Genomic DNA, 15992 nt, shown 5'->3' with positions numbered 1-15992 from the left:
TTCACGACTGCGCATGCGCGAAGGGATAAACCCAATAGCGTAGCCCTTAGAGGGCGAAGCCTATACGAAATATAACACATGAGTGTAGCGTTTCTGTTGCTTGACAGCTGCGGGGATTTTTCTATGTCCTTCACACCAGAAATGTCTCTGACGCGGCGCTGCTGCTGCTAGGTGACGCACAGGGAGGTGTTGGATCACCCTCGTTCAACATTTGGGGACAGTTGTTAAACATATATACAAAGGCTGCTGATCTGGTTAAAGCATGACAACACTGGCAGTATCCACGGCAAAATAGTTTACAGAAAATGTTGTTCTGCATGACAGATGCTATATATACTGTATATCTGTATATGTATATCTATATATATCTGCATTGATGTCAAAACCTAGAGACTTGGACTTGAAAGGCTTCCAAGCTCGAGATGTCCGTGTCACGCAGGCAGTGTGTGAGCTCTAACCTGCTGACATGGGAGCCAAACTAAAAACGGACACGCCACGCAGCTGAAACAAATGTACAGTTTAACTGTATTGAGGGGGTCTTGGGGGGGGGGGAGGGGGGTCTGAAAACCAGTTAGTATCTGTGCAACACATCTCCTCATTCTCCTCTTGTTGATTGTGGCCTGTGGAATGTTGGTCCACTCTTCAATGGCTGTCCAAAGTTGCTGGATATTGGCAGGACCTGGACCACGCTGTTGTACACGTCGATCCAGAGCATCCCAAACATGCTCAATGGGTGACATACCATAACCCCCTGCCACCACGGGCCACTCAATCCACAACGTGGACATCCGCAAACCGCTCAGCCACACAACGCCATCTGCCCTTTACAGTGTAAACTGGCATTCATCTGTGAAGAGAACGCCTCTCCAAAGTGCCAGACGCCACTGAATGTGAGCATTTGGCCACTGAAGTCGACGAAGACTAACTGCAGACAGGTTGAGACCCCGAAGAGGATAATGAGCATGCAGATGAGCTTCCCTGAGACGGTTTCTGACAGTTTGTGCAGACATTCTGAGGTTATGCAAACAGATTGTTGCAGCAGCTGTCCGGGTGGCTGGTCTCAGATGATCTCGGAGGTGAAGATGCTGGAGACAGCTTATGGTAGAGAAATGAACATTCAATTCACGGGAAACAGCTCTGGTGGACATTCCTGCAGTCAGCATGCCAATTGCACACTCCATCAAAACTTGACATCTGTGTGGCATTGTGCTATTTGATAAAACTACACATTTTAGAACTGCCTTTCATTGTGGCCAGCCTAAGGCACACCTGTGCAATAATGATGCTGTCTAATCAGCATCTTGATATTGAATTTGGTTGACCAATCACAACAGAGTGGTCTAGCTGACCAATCAGACCAGAATGGGCTTTTCTAAAAGGTGAGCCAACAGCTCAGAGAGAGCATTTGAGGCAGAGGTCAGCATTGGGCAGTATGAGAAACACAGTTTATTTGTTTTTTTTACATCAAAGCATGTAAAGCTATATCTACTAGACAAAAATAGTTTTAGTTCTAATACAGGGGCCATTCTGTGTCTTTTGTACTCATTCATGCAATTCAACAAAATAATGTATAAGGATTGAATAAGGGTATAAATAAAGATTTTCATCACAATCTTTAGTTTACAACATAGAAAAACCTATAAGTGAAACAATTCTGTGCTGTGGCTTTGCATGAGTAGCCTACATGTTTCCTCCTTAATCCCCCCTGAAAGCAACACAAAAGCACTTTTCCCACTTCGATTGTATTGTCTCATTCAAACTACAGATCCATTTTTTTTGCATAATGTAATGCAACGGATAATTCCACTTCCAACCTGTATGGGGACCGAAGTGGGAAAAGTTCTTTAGTGTTGCTTTAACACTCAAAACAATGTTATAAGGACTGGAAGACCATGGATAGCAGATAGAAGCCTCCCCTCCATTGTGGTGGAATAGTTTCTCCAAATTAAAACAATTCCATTTGTGTCATGGAAGGGAGAATGAAGTGCACGCTTGTGTTTTGATGGCCAGTCTCTGTGTCCATTTTCTCCATTTTTTTTATTTCACATTTCGCCAGCGGCACTCTCATCAATGGCAGCACATTCGTACAGTTCCTTATAGTCACCAGGAACATTTTCACTGTCCAGTGACAAGTTGATAGTGTGTACAGTCCCACTCGGTCCGTGTAAAGTACACTGCCTGCCATCATTTTAATTGCCTCCCGTGTGATGAAGTTTTACTGAACTAAACTGAAGATGAATTGAACAGAAAATGCCATCCATGGCCTACAGGAGAGTGAAAGCATTTTTTTCTTTTCTTTCACATGTAAGATTGGGTAATTTCAAAAAGCCTTATTAGTGAGATTGCCAAAGTCCCATTTGAATCCTTGATCTGTAATTGCAGCTTGGACTCTAATGCTGATCTAATGTTGCCTCATAGCTTTTAAGTGTATAGTGTATCGATTCAGTCCACTGGACATTCTCTCTCTCTGTCAGTTTGACATTTTTCACGTACTCTGAGAAATATTTACTAATCGGTATTCTACAGAGGCCAGGTGCCAGGATGAAGTTTTTTTGAACTTATCAACGATTTTCTCTCTCTCTCTTCCTCTCTCCCTCGCTCTGTCTCTCTCTCGTTCATTGACTGTCATTCACTCCCATTTCTCTTCTGATTGTGGATAACTAAGACACATCTACTATTAACCGTAGAGAATGAAGAAAGTTCTCGATGGATGTAGACAACTTTCTAAAAAGGAAACTTAAGATAAATACGAGGCTATATTTCAGTCAAGATAATATTAAAAATAACATGTTGTATATCATACAACTATTAGTAAGGTTTGGAAAATTACAGATGATCAGGTGCCAAGCCAACTGTCCTGCAGTTTGTGAATGTATTTCAGTGATATTTCACCATTTTATTTAATAAAAAAAGCCATTAAGACCTTGAGTTATTAAATGGTTATATTATGAAATGATATGACACATGCTCTGGCATTATGAAATGTCATTGTATTTTGTTTCATGGTGTTGTCTTTTCTTTGGTAATTTCTATTCTATGCAGCGGAACGTGTGGTTTAATTGGCTGTACCTGCTGTGCGCACACAGCGTTTCTTCAGTTTTTGGAGCAGACAAAGCGCTGACAATCTACTGTCAGCTGCCGGACCCTCCTCTGCGGTTCTCTGGAAGAGGAAACCATCTCCAGTTTCAAGCTGAGTGTTTCACAAACACCTTCAGTGTTCACACAAATCAGTTTTTCTGTTTTTCGCAGCCTTTTGATGAACATAATTACGTTCAACTTCATGGCTTGACAGAACAGGTGAGTTCACGGTAGAGTCAAGTGGAGTGCAGCTCGTTCAGATGGGTTTGTCACAACAGCAGAACAGATAGTGTAAGCCTATCAGGATCTACTGTCCACATACACACAGACTGGGCATTATGAGTGCAACTAAGGCAGTGATGTTACACACTGTAGGTGCGACAGGAACATGACATATATGTTATTGCCTCTTAAAGCCACTTGATTGTATGCGATGCCAAGATAACAACCCATTTTACAGGAGACCGAGGTGTAGTCATACATCTCCTTGTGTGTGGATGCCATACTATTCACTTTGAATAAATTGTTTTTGAATAAGAAAAAAACAGCAGGCAGTGACACCAGGCTTCTCCCTTCCTGTAATATCCTGTAATACTGAGTTTTGCTTTCATGCCAGGTGCCATTAAGATGGAAGTGGGGTATATATTTCAAATGGTAGATGAATCACTGTGAAGCGCAACAAGTTCCATTGCAGATGGAGAGAGATGAAGAAGAGAGACAGAGGAGAACAGAGAGAGAACAGGGAGAGTCTTTGATGCAGGTGTATTTATAGCTGTAAAAGTAGAGCCAGACACGAACACACACACACACACACACACACACACACACACACACACACACACACACACACACACACACACACACACACACACACACACACACTCTGGAGGCTATCCTAGTCCTGCTATTAAATAATGCAACTGCTTTGAGATCTGAGGGACTCCTATTATATTAAGCCTGTGTGTGTCCCTATGTGTGTGTGTGCATGTGTCATTGGAAGACACAAACCCTCCATCTCCCTGCATTGTACTGTCTTTACACTTTGTTAAAAGGCCTGTGTGTGCTGTTGTGTGTCTTTCTCACGGAATTCATTATATTCAAATGTATGCCTCCATCAAATCTCTGCTTTGCGTTTGTAAATAGGTGTAATGTGTGTGAGTGTGTGTCTGTGTTTGTGTGTGTGTAAGTGTTCACAATTGCATGTAATTATCCGAACCCCTGTAATGTGCCTCTCCTGGACGTGTTTATCTCAGAAAAGTGTTTTTGAGGTGTTCTGCTACCAAACTTGTGAGGCCTCCTGTGCCCAATTAGGCAGCTTGTTTGCGCCGCCGCCGTCACATGGTTCCATCTCTTGGCATCTCTCTTCCCCTTCATCACTCCATCCCATCGTCCATTGATCTGTCCACCCTGTAGTCCAAGAGTGAGAAAGGAAAATGAATGAATGTCTTGCAGTGTCATAGTAAAACGTATGCATTGGCACCATTGACAAAGCGCCTCACGTCACATGCAGCGTGCAAACTGTTGGATGGATGACGATGGCTGATGGCACGGAAATGCAAACATACTTACATACAGAGTTGGAAGAAGTATTCAGATCCGTTACTGCATGTTTTATACACTAGACCATATGTAAAGTATTTAGTAACTAAAGCTTTCAGATGAATGTAGTAAAAGTTAAAAAAAATATCCCTCTTAGATGTAGAAAGATAGAAGTAGAAAGTAGCAATAAAAGAAGAAGAAAAAGTACAGTACAGTACTTGAGTAAATGTACTTAGTTACATTCAACCACTGCTTAGGTGCACACACACACACACACACACACACACACACACACACACAGACACACACTTTTCACTCGTTTTCCCTCTGACATTTGAGAGAATGACAGGAGGACAAGAAGGGAGAGTGATGGAGACAAGACAGAGAGGAGGAGGAGAGACAAGAGAGAGAGAGAGAGAGAGAGAGAGAGAGAAAGAGACAGAGAAAGAGAGAGGGAGACAGAGAGAGAGAGAGAGAGAGAGAGAATGAGGAGTCAGATTCACTTCTTAGTTTTTAGCCAGTCAGAAGATCTTTCCCCAGGAGAAGGGGCAACACTGACAGCAGGCTGGGTCTCTGCCAGCTGGGGAGGGTGCGCACACACACACACACACACACACACACGCGCACAAACACAGGTCGCTCCTTCTCCCAGGGTGCACTGAAACATTCTCTGACCTTGGTAGGGGTAGCAAACTGTACAGCTCTAACAAGGATCAACACACACACACAGAAACACACACACACATTCACAAGCCACCTGCTGTCATGTAAATGGTACTCCATGTTGTCATTGACCTGTTATGAATTCAGCTGGTCGGTTTGGTGTGTGTGTGTTTGTGTGTGAGTGTATGTGTGTGTTTGTTTCTACTCTGACTGGCTGTCTTCATCTTCACTGCAGAGATGAAAAACTGGAAGAATTGTGTGTGTTTGAGCCACAGAACTGTACAACATGCTAATTAAAGCCACTATGTGAAGCAGAATGGTATGCAGGTGTTTGCCCTTTTTCCGGCTGGACTCATTCTCTCAGCTTCGTAACATTTACATGCTTTACTTAGACTCAAACACACACGCTCACACACACTGTTGATTGGACGGCAGGCAGCGTGAAGTGTACGTTTCTGTCAGGGAATGGGAGAAAGAGAGAGAGGCAGAGACAAAGAGTGTGAGCAGAGTTTTGTGCCAAACAGATGTTCATCAGCATTTCAGAGTGTTCCTGTGAAGCCATTAGACTACATTACCAAGAACACACTAATTACCTAGGTGCATGGGGAACCAAAGGGAAGTGGAGCACACACATGCACACACATCACACACGCACACGAAAACACACACACACACACTCTATCACTCTCACTTTTAGTGTAGACAAACCAAAGTGACATTAAACTGCAATTTCAGAATCCAACCAAAGAGTAAACACTATGCACCAACTACATGCAAAATAGATGCACATGCAAAATGTTACTCCCTATTTTGAAGTAAGTTAAACATTATGGGATGAGATTCACATGCGCACACACACATGCACACTTCCTTTTCAAGGCCTCGTCCAAACTGACGCAGGTACATTTAGGAAAGAATCCTTCTATCCACACTAAGAGGCTGTTTTACCGAATCACAGCGTTTCAGAAACACTCTGCAGTCCACTTTCTTTACCAGTGTTGGGAGTAACGCATATCAAAAGTAACGCAATGTAATTCCGCAGTAATGTATTCCTTTTTGCTGTAACGCAGTGATATAAGGCATTACTAATTCAATGTCGGTAATATTATAATTGTTACAATCTCAGTAACGTGAGTTACAAAACATTTTACCACAACATTAAGTGGTGTTTTTTTAAGAATTCACTAACTCGGTGGAACATTTCTTCACAGGAAAAAGAAGCCGCAAGCGTTAATTCCTGTTGCCGTATTCAGTGGTTGAGGTGACTGCAGAGACAGTTGGACATTATTTTCAGGATTTATCACACTAAGTTGAAGCGAGGTGCTGTGCCGTCTATGCTCCCGTGGTCAGAACCAGAACCAGAGACGGTGCGGACAACAACAGTGTCCCAACAGGTGACGGTACATCAGCTCGGACAGGAATAAATGTTTAGGCTCATGTTAGAACTTGTTCTTTGATTTGATGAGGAAGGAGAGAGGCTGGAGTTTAATTAAGAATTAAGAAAGATGAGACAAAGACAATAAAACCCCAAACACCACTGCAGCTGACAGTGGACTGGATCCATGCTCTCCCTGATGGACTCACATGAAATCAGTCCTGAAATCATCACCACGGCCCAAATGACTCCCAAAGAAGTTGAGGGTGGTTCCTTAAAATAAATCTTTCCCTTTCTCCAGATGTTTTCTCAAGATCAAGTCCCACCTCTGAATGGTCAGGTTTACTCCAGGTCACGGGTAAAGGTCTTTCATCATGGTGGTGCCAAATCTGTTCAACTTTCCTGGGATATGCATTTCCTTCGTTCTTAGTCAGTCTGGCCCAGCAGACAGGAACAGTTCCCTTTCCAGTGGGGACAGTGAGTTGCCTCATGGGTGCTAAATGATAGATATGACCTAATCAATTCTTTAGAGACAGAGGAAGACAGGGGGAGGTTAGAGACACTAGGGCCGTCTTGATCTACTCTTCACAGAGTCAAATAATGAGAATTAAACAGCTTGATATGGAGTCTACACCACTGAAATAAATCATATTTTCCCACCTTCAACTTTAACTGTCATTTTGAATGCTGATGTAGCATAATCACATCACGTAATACAGCTGTTGGTGATTGCATGTAGTTCAGGCTATATGACAACCTAAGGGTGGCATAACGTTTCTCAAAAATCTCTATTGATTTCTGATTATCTTCACCCAGTTCCCTTTTTCATGCAAATATCATGCACAAAACATGGTTTACCAATGAATTATGCTGCTGCCGTGTGGGCTCATAAACAAGACAGTATGCAACCCTTCAAAACAATTTACTCAGTATGGAATCGTTTGTAAAGGCAAACACAAAGTTGGTAACCTGCAGTTTGTAAAAAAGGGCCTGAGTGTAATATGTACATTGGAGGTGCAGCTGCACACCTTGTGACAGACTCATGTACGAGGTAAGTCTTGTTCAACAACAACATTCCTTAAACCTTTATTTTTTTGGCAGATTGTTATGATCTTAGAGGTACCGAGAACTCAGAGATACAACACAGGAGTCAGAACTCAGTTCAGGTTGTTTTAATGTTCGTAGATGTACGGTATATCCAGCGAGGGCGACGACTGCAGCAACGGTTGATTCACTGTGAAATCCGGGCGAAGCAGAGGGCAGGTCGGAGTGGGACTGAACAGCAGCTCAGCGATAAACAGGAACAATCAGGAACATTGGAATCTGCAAGGAGACCAAGGTTCAATTAAGAATCCAAAAAGAAAGACAGAAATATCAAACTACAGAGCCTAGTTCCCACGAAGGTGTATGATATAAAGGCTGTAGAGGTGAATGATGAGATGGGAATCAGCTGTGCAGGTGACGGATGAGTGGCCACGCCTCTTGACCTAGTTCCTCTGGACACGCCCCCTCATACAAAGACAGACGAGACAGACACACAGAGGAAAGGGAGCAACAACACACACGGGATGGGGGGAAAGCAGCAGACCACAACACAGATGGTCAAACAGCTCCTGTTGCTTACCGCTCCAGATAGTTGCTAACTGTCACCCGTTTGGTGTTGCAGCCAAAAACGATGCTATTAGATCAGTAAGGTTCGGTCAAGTTGTTGGCAGAAATGAGCCGAAAGCCACTGTAAAGCTCTTTAGAGATGGGACAAACTGCAGAGTTTAGAGATGGTACGGGGGCCAACACGGGCAAACGCCCTGCAACTTAAGAAAGCACCCGCAAATAGACAAAAAACAAGAAATATCAAGAAAACATCTTCAGTAATTTGACCCTTGCGCAGCATTCAGCAAACGCGCTGCAAATACACACAACACGACCAAATACACCAACTTGCACGTGGGATAGCTGTGGAGATAGGTACGGAAACGCAAGTCTAGCCTGTTGTACACTCACGCAGTTGCCTGGCAACAGAAACAAAGCTAGCTAAAAATCAGAGCTTTAACCTGCCTTGAGCAATTGGATTGACCGGTCCATTTGACCACCATTCTTTATTAGTTGATGGCTGTGATGCAATATGTAGTTGTACCCTAAAGGAAAGAAGAGCAACAGGAAGAGATTTAACAGCTTTAATGTTGTTTTAGTGTTTTACTTTTAAAAAGGTGAAATAAAAAGGCTAATGTGGACGGAACTCAGTTTGACATGAGGGTTAAGGTTAGCAGTGTTTTCGGATGAATTTTCATTAGTGTCCACCACACATACACACACACACACACACACACACACACACACACACACACACACACACACACACACACACACACACACACACACACATAGTTTAGCAAACATTGCTCTGACTTCCATTCATCCCCACAGGGCTTAGCCTGACCTTAACTGTAACCCCAATTAAATAAGAAACTGTCTTAAATTGTACTGAGTGAAAGTGCAGTGAAATCAAATTTGGGACACAGAACGCGTCCCTGGTTTGACAAGCCACCCCCAGTTGACTGGTGTGAAGTCCAGAGTTTGTCCCCAGATGTGACAGAAACTGACACACACAATTGCCAGCCAAGAGTCAAATTAGGAGTGACAAAGGAAGTGTGAAGCTCTACTCTCCCTCGCTCTCTGATCTGATTGAGCAACAGCTGTGGAATTCACTTCTTCATACCTCACTCTGTCTCAACCACTCTCTCTTTTTCTCCCTCTTCCCTCTGCACCCCTTCTCACCTGTTCCCCTGTGTTCATTTTTTACTTCCCCTCCCTCCACCACTACCATCTCCTCTGCCCTTACCGCCTCTTTCTCTCACCGCCCGCCACCGACCGCCTCCTTTTGCTGCTTTTTCTTTTCTCCTGTCTGGCCCAGCATCCGTCTAATTCAGTGGTTGGGCCTGTGGTTAGCAGCAGTATGGTTTTTATGATCACCCCTCTGAGTACACACTGACCTTGGACATTATTCACACACAATGGATGGAGCTGTCCACACCGGGGGAGCACTGCAACCGCTGTGGGCCGTCGAAAGTGTGTGCCTATCTACGTTTGAGTGTGTGTGTGTGTGTGTGAGAGGCAGTAACAAAGAGAGAGTGGGTGGCAGTAAGAACAAGTGTACCTATTTAAAATGTCTGCAACGGAGAGAGAATACGAATTTGAGGGAGCATTTGTTCCATTCCTGGTGGGCTAATGAAGTTAAAAGTGGATGTCTAAATGGGCCTTTTGGATTCTTTAAAAGCATGTAAAACGACAGTACATATCTCAGTTTCTTTTTGTCGTCAATATTACAAAATAATTTCACAGACACATGCCCTTTGTATGCTGTTACATTAGGCATAAGTACCACCGTTCTGGCAGATGGTGGCGTAGGACTTCACCTACGGACAGGTCACGCTGGAGGCAGCTTTATTCCTGTAACATTGTTGACCGTTGTCAGCTACATCCTAGTTGTACTTCCTCCACCTCGCTCCAACTGAATCCATTGTGTAATAAGCCATGATTAAAATAAACGGATGAATTTACTTTCATTTATATTTTATAGTTTGACACACCTTGCATTAAGGATGTACATGCATTCATATTTTCATCAATAGTGGCTCATTGGCCGTAAATTACATTGTATTTCTAACATTGGACTTTTTTTGCATCGAGCCATAATCTCTCCAGAAAGAATAGCGATAGCCATTGGCTCCCAAATTACCATCTTTGGGATTTGGAACGCTAAGACATACTGCCAGGCCTCAGTATGCTCTTGTGACTGAATGGGTGTGAACTCCTGATGCCCAGTTTCAACATCTTAGTATATGTGGACTGAGCAAATATTAATTTAGTGTAGAAAAAGCAACGTTTTATCCACAGAGACAGAAACAGACACAGACACAAAGTCATTTCCCTCTGAGAGGGATTTGGTCTGAAGAGACATCTTAATTAGAGTCAGGAGTAAGTAACAGCCAAAGCAGTCTTCATGACACATGTCCGTGACCACCACCTATCGTTCCTGTTTTGGTCATTTTGGTCAAGATAAGTGCAGTACAGGACATTTCTATTTCTTTATATCCACCACTGTCAGTATGAGCTGTTTGTACACCTCAGTGCATGCACACGCACGCACGCACGCAAGCACGCACGGACGAATGCACACCTGCCTTGTTATAACACCTATCAGTCAACTGTCAGAGGCCTAGAGGGTTTCTGGCAGCTTTATGGGAGGTGAAGCAGCACTTGGTAGTCCATTTGGTAGCCCATATATATGACTAATCTGTGTGTGCATGTGTGTGTGTGTGTGTGTGGTGAATCCATGCATGTGTGTGACATAAGTTACTGTGTAGCTCACTACTGGTCATTTATGCTTTTCACACAGCAGAGCACATTTCTGTGTTTCAAACTGTGTTCATGCATGTGTGCTTGTTTATGAGTGTGTATGTGTGTGCGTGACACACGCAAGCGTGCTTCCATAACGGTGTGCTGTGAGGGCACATAACTGTCTTTTCTGTTGGAGAGCTGAGTCGATGAAGGGAACTGTGAGTCTGTCTCTGCACCATTTGAGGTGAAAGATACCAAGTAAGAGTTAGAGACACAAAGAGCTGGGCAGAAGATGAAAAAAGGGAGCGAGGTAGAGGGGTGTTAAAATAGAGATAAGGGTGACAAGTGAGGAAAAGAAATAAAGAAAGAATCCCACAACTTTTCACAATACTGTATGTACTTTTCTGCCTCGACGCAGCAGGGTGTCTTGTAAACTGTGTCATCTCAGATGTCTCAGTGGGTCAAAGCCGCGCCCCATCACATTGTCTCATCTTGAGAAGCCTTCTTCTTTGAAATGGCCCCTCCTGTTGCTAGAGCCTGAAGAAGAAATGTCCCTAAAAAGGACAGTGATGGCTCTGAGGAAGCAGATCATAAGTACATAAAAATGCACAAAATACAAAAAGAGCCAATGCCAATGTTTACTTGTGTCTTTGGTGTCTCACTGCTTTTCCACCAAACAACCACAATCTGAAATGACATGTTTTTGACACTGCTTTTTTAACTCCATTGTCGGCATTTTCGAGGTCACCACAGAGTGCACAAATGTTCCATTTAGCTTAAAGTGAAAGTTAATAAAGCCCATCTCTCATCGCAGAAGAGACAAGGACAAACATATTGAATTCTTTCATTTGTGGGGATTAATTTTGCAATTAAGTACCGAATACAATAAAAAAAGAGATCCATGAAGCTGGTTGGTGTTTGAATTCTTCTTGCCTGGGCTGTGCTAAGCTTCTCTCACTTTTGAAATAAAGTGTTTGCTCTTTAAAATGAATGTAATTACAGGACTTAAATTGAGTTAAAATGTTTCAATTAGGTTATGGTTCAATTTAACATAGTGGTTTTTATTAATCATCATATATCCACATCATTTCAGCACTGGGAGCTGTCCAGTCTGCCTACCTTTGAACACATGGAAGCTATTATTAGATAGTATCATTCTTAAGATTGTTTTTCTATAAAACACCGTTAATTATACTATTAATGAGCGACATTTGTTCCATAATACGTGTTTATTGTTTCTGCATTGCACCTCGTTCCTGAGAATGGCAAAGGTGTCAGGGTGTTGATCATCCCAAATAACCGTCATTCAATAACAGTCATTATTTAAGTGTCGTGCGGTGTAACATTGCTTTCTGGAAGGGTCGCAAGTCGAGTTTGACATTTTCTCTTTGTAATTGTCCTTGTAAAGACCTATTACTGAGGAATTGCTTTTTAAGTCAATGTTTCAATTTGTGCTTCACCGCAGTGTAGAGGGAAATGCTCTGTTTGAAGACACTGTCCCCACAGATTTTTTATTTGCATATGGTGGGTGGGCCAGGATGGGGGGCGGGGGGGGGGGGGGGGGGGGGGGGGGGGGGGGGGGGGGGGGGGGGGGGGGGGGGGGTCTGGAGCATACATGCAGGATCAAAACAAAAACATTTGGGTAAAATCTGAAACAAAAGGCTCTGAGCATCTCATCGTCATGCAAGACCGAGGTAAGAGAATAGAAAACCAAATTTCTCTTAGATGACTCAGATCTCATCACTGCTGAAGTGTTTCGGATTCTTAGCTGCACAACTTGCTTTTTATTTTATGGCCCACAATTAGAAGTGCAAACATCCATCTGGGCTAAATCTGTGTAAGTGTTCAATTCCACCAGGCTACTTGTGTGCCTTGCTCCTGCGGCAACCCAACACTGACACTGTCAATTTATGGTTAATGTCTTTTTAGGTCTTTTTACAGCCAAAGGTTCTCATTGTCATTATTATTATTATTACGGTTATTGGGATTTTTGCAATGTCTTCTATACTGTATTCTTGCTAAAACCGATTTTTTGAAACGCAATTTCAATTTCCTTGCGGGAGTCCTTCCAAAAGGATTACTAAAGACAAGTCTAAGTCTAAGTCTTCAGCAAAAGCCGCCAATCAAGACGATGCTTTTTGTTCCACCAGTCGGTGCGCAGCGCATCTTTGAAGCGGCCCCAAGCTCCTCTCCGCTCCTCTTACACTGATTTTACACTGAGCACGTCCGGTTTTGTTCCGTCCTCCACCAAGCGCCACACCACAAGGGGAGCGTCTCAGAATCAGAGCGTCTGCCTACTAGACTCGCAGATTTTATTGTCTCTTCAAGTACTTGAATAGTCCACTCTTTTGTGGTGTTGTCCTGTTAAATCAAAGAACTGTGATGTTGTATTATGTTTTTCACCCTCCAAGATAAATCTCTCGTTGTCCTTGGTGTAAAGGACACATTTACGCTATTTGGCGGTGTCTTTTGGTAAATTCACTGGATGCTCTTGCTGTTTTATTTCCCACCCGGCTGTCCGAACGCCCCGCGGCTCAGGTGATAGTAGACCTGGTGCGTCTCCTTAGATGAGCAGACAGCTGTACACTTGTGGGACCCACCGTGATGTTTCAAATATCTAGCATTGATTTGAATGGTTTATTGCTCACCGTCTCTGCAGCACGTCGGGAACGCAGGACAAGATGCACCCAGTGCAAAATAAGGGTGGTGGATGGGACGATTCAAATCCCGGGAGCTCGTGCTCAAGTTGGAAAGAAAAAAACGATCTGCTTGCTACTAGTCAAAATGCATTATGGCTAGGGATGTCCCGATCAGCATTTTAGGCCTCCGATCCTTATCCGATCTTTAAACCTCAAATCCGATCCGATTTCGAGTCCCGATCCGATATTTTGCCTTTAGCATTGAAACTGATCAAACTCAAATATATTTTGAGCAAGTAACACAACTTTTAATTAGACTAATATTTTATCAAACAGCATAACTATTATTAATGTAAATCCGAATGAAATGAAACATCTTACCCAGAATTAAAGATCAGCTTCAATTTAATATTTAGACAAAAATAAAAATAAAAACACTGACTTGGTACAGTATTATAAAAAAGAAAGTGCTATCCAAAATCCACTTTTAGCTTATAAGTGCTTAACATAGGCTGCCATAAAGTCAATAAAAATAAAGTGCACTGACCACTGAGCAAATATAAAATGCACTTGCTCATCTTAAATATGGTGTAAACAGATTGACAAATAGTCACAATCAGTGGTGTAAAAAAAGAGGTGGGTAAACTATAAATTCTGTGATAAGGTGGGCCACGGCCTACCGGTGGATCCTGATGACATTGCTATAGGCAACAGTTTTCAATTCATACATTGATCAATGTTCTTGTTAAAAAGACTCAAGAAGGAATTATATGGTTGAAATCTATAAAGTTTACTAAATGACAAAACAGAGACAACAAGAATATGTGTAAATGATTCACATTTAACAGTCTGGAATCAAAAACCTTTTTACTGTTGTCTTAAAAAAATTACTCAAACCAACTAATCAATTATCAAAATAGTTGGTGATTACAGTTTATATAAAACCCCCATTGATTTTCTCCACGTGAGTTTAGATTATCAACCATAATGTATAAACCATCCGAAGTAGACTGACCCAGTTTCTGCTCCTGATGAAGCTAGAAGTCTGTATGATATCAACCTTGTAACATTATAAGAAAAACAAATATCCACTATCTTACGTAGAAAACCTACATTACCTACGATCCTAAGCGTAACAGCGACGTTTCTGATTGGTACAATGTGCTGTTACCATAGAAACGTTTACCGTACCCGCGATATTCTTCATGTTCTAAGCCCCCAACGTAGACTTCAAGGCAGCGCTGCGACCGTGACTTCAAGGCACCAAACCATTGCCCAATCCTAGTGCTGCCTGAAAGGCGAAGTTGGGGGCACTATACCCCAAACACCGCAAGAGATTGGTCAACACTGACAGTAATGCAGCGCAATATGATTGACTTCGTCTTAGGTTTATCAACCTATGAAACTAATAATGAACAATACGAAACTAAAACACAAGCTTAATTTAGAATGGCTTTGGGACGATAGGCTATTCAGAGGTGGATAAACACACTTTGGAGGTGGGGAAACGCCATTTCAGAATTTTGAGAGGTGCATAAACAGCGTTTCGTGCATTTAGCCTCCACTACATCACTGGTCATAATTCAGTAAATTAATGTGAAACATCTCAATCCAACTTAAAATGTAAACCGAATTCACTCAAATTTATTTAAAACTTTGGAACTGCAACTTAAAATTAGCATGATCACTGAAACATGATCAAAATCAACAAGACCATTCTTCAGTCATGAACAAATACGTACGTAGTCCTGAAAAGAACTAAACAACCAAACCTGAATACTTAGTTATAATAACCATAATGCTCTAGGACAGTCTTTACTTACTTCCACACTTCTGACATGCTTGCTTTGCACCGCCGCGGAGGTTTGTATTGCTCAACTACCGTCAACCGTAACTAGCGGGTACTTTGCGGCAGTTGCCGTAAAGATTGGCGCGACTAGTCAGGTAATGTAGCCGATCTCCGATCACGGGAAAATAGGAAAAGATCGGGCCGATCCGATCTCGAGATCGGGATCGGGACATCCCTAATTATGGCATGATCATTTTTCTCTCAGCTCCCAGATTTTTTACTTTTTTTTTTTCTGTTTGGAATTCAACGTTAAATGGTTTACCCTTTGCTTTCTGCTGAACACTAAAGAGTGTGTTTCTCATTAGAAATAAATGGTGAAGTGTTGTATCAACTGATCAGGGATCTCGCTGCCCAATTAGAAGTGCAGAACAAAAAAGCCAGCCAGGTTGGATCCAGAGTTATTGGGGAGAGAAACTGGAGACACAGAGGACCTATTTAAGCTGCGAGAGAAAATAAGAGATGAGGTTGCTCTTGTTGATTTGTCAGAAGGTATCTCCAAGACAACCAAGTA

At 42.5% G+C, this 15992-nt stretch overlaps 1 long non-coding RNA gene across 1 annotated transcript in view; it reads left to right on the top strand.

Moving 5' to 3' along the window:
• Nucleotides 1-15059, top strand: part of LOC117960194 — a 19430-nt gene extending 4371 nt beyond the window's left edge. Inside the window, exons 2-3 of the long non-coding RNA XR_004660090.1 lie at nucleotides 7822-7832; nucleotides 14848-15059. This is a non-coding gene — a long non-coding RNA (uncharacterized LOC117960194). The remainder of the gene's footprint in view (nucleotides 1-7821; nucleotides 7833-14847) is intronic.
• The last annotated feature ends 933 nt before the right edge of the window (nucleotides 15060-15992 follow it).

The sequence above is a fragment of the Etheostoma cragini genome, chromosome 2, assembly GCF_013103735.1.
Source record: "Etheostoma cragini isolate CJK2018 chromosome 2, CSU_Ecrag_1.0, whole genome shotgun sequence".
Taxonomy (NCBI): domain Eukaryota; kingdom Metazoa; phylum Chordata; class Actinopteri; order Perciformes; family Percidae; genus Etheostoma; species Etheostoma cragini.
Note: the sequence above shows the minus strand (reverse complement) of the source record. Positions and strands in the feature narration are given on the sequence as shown.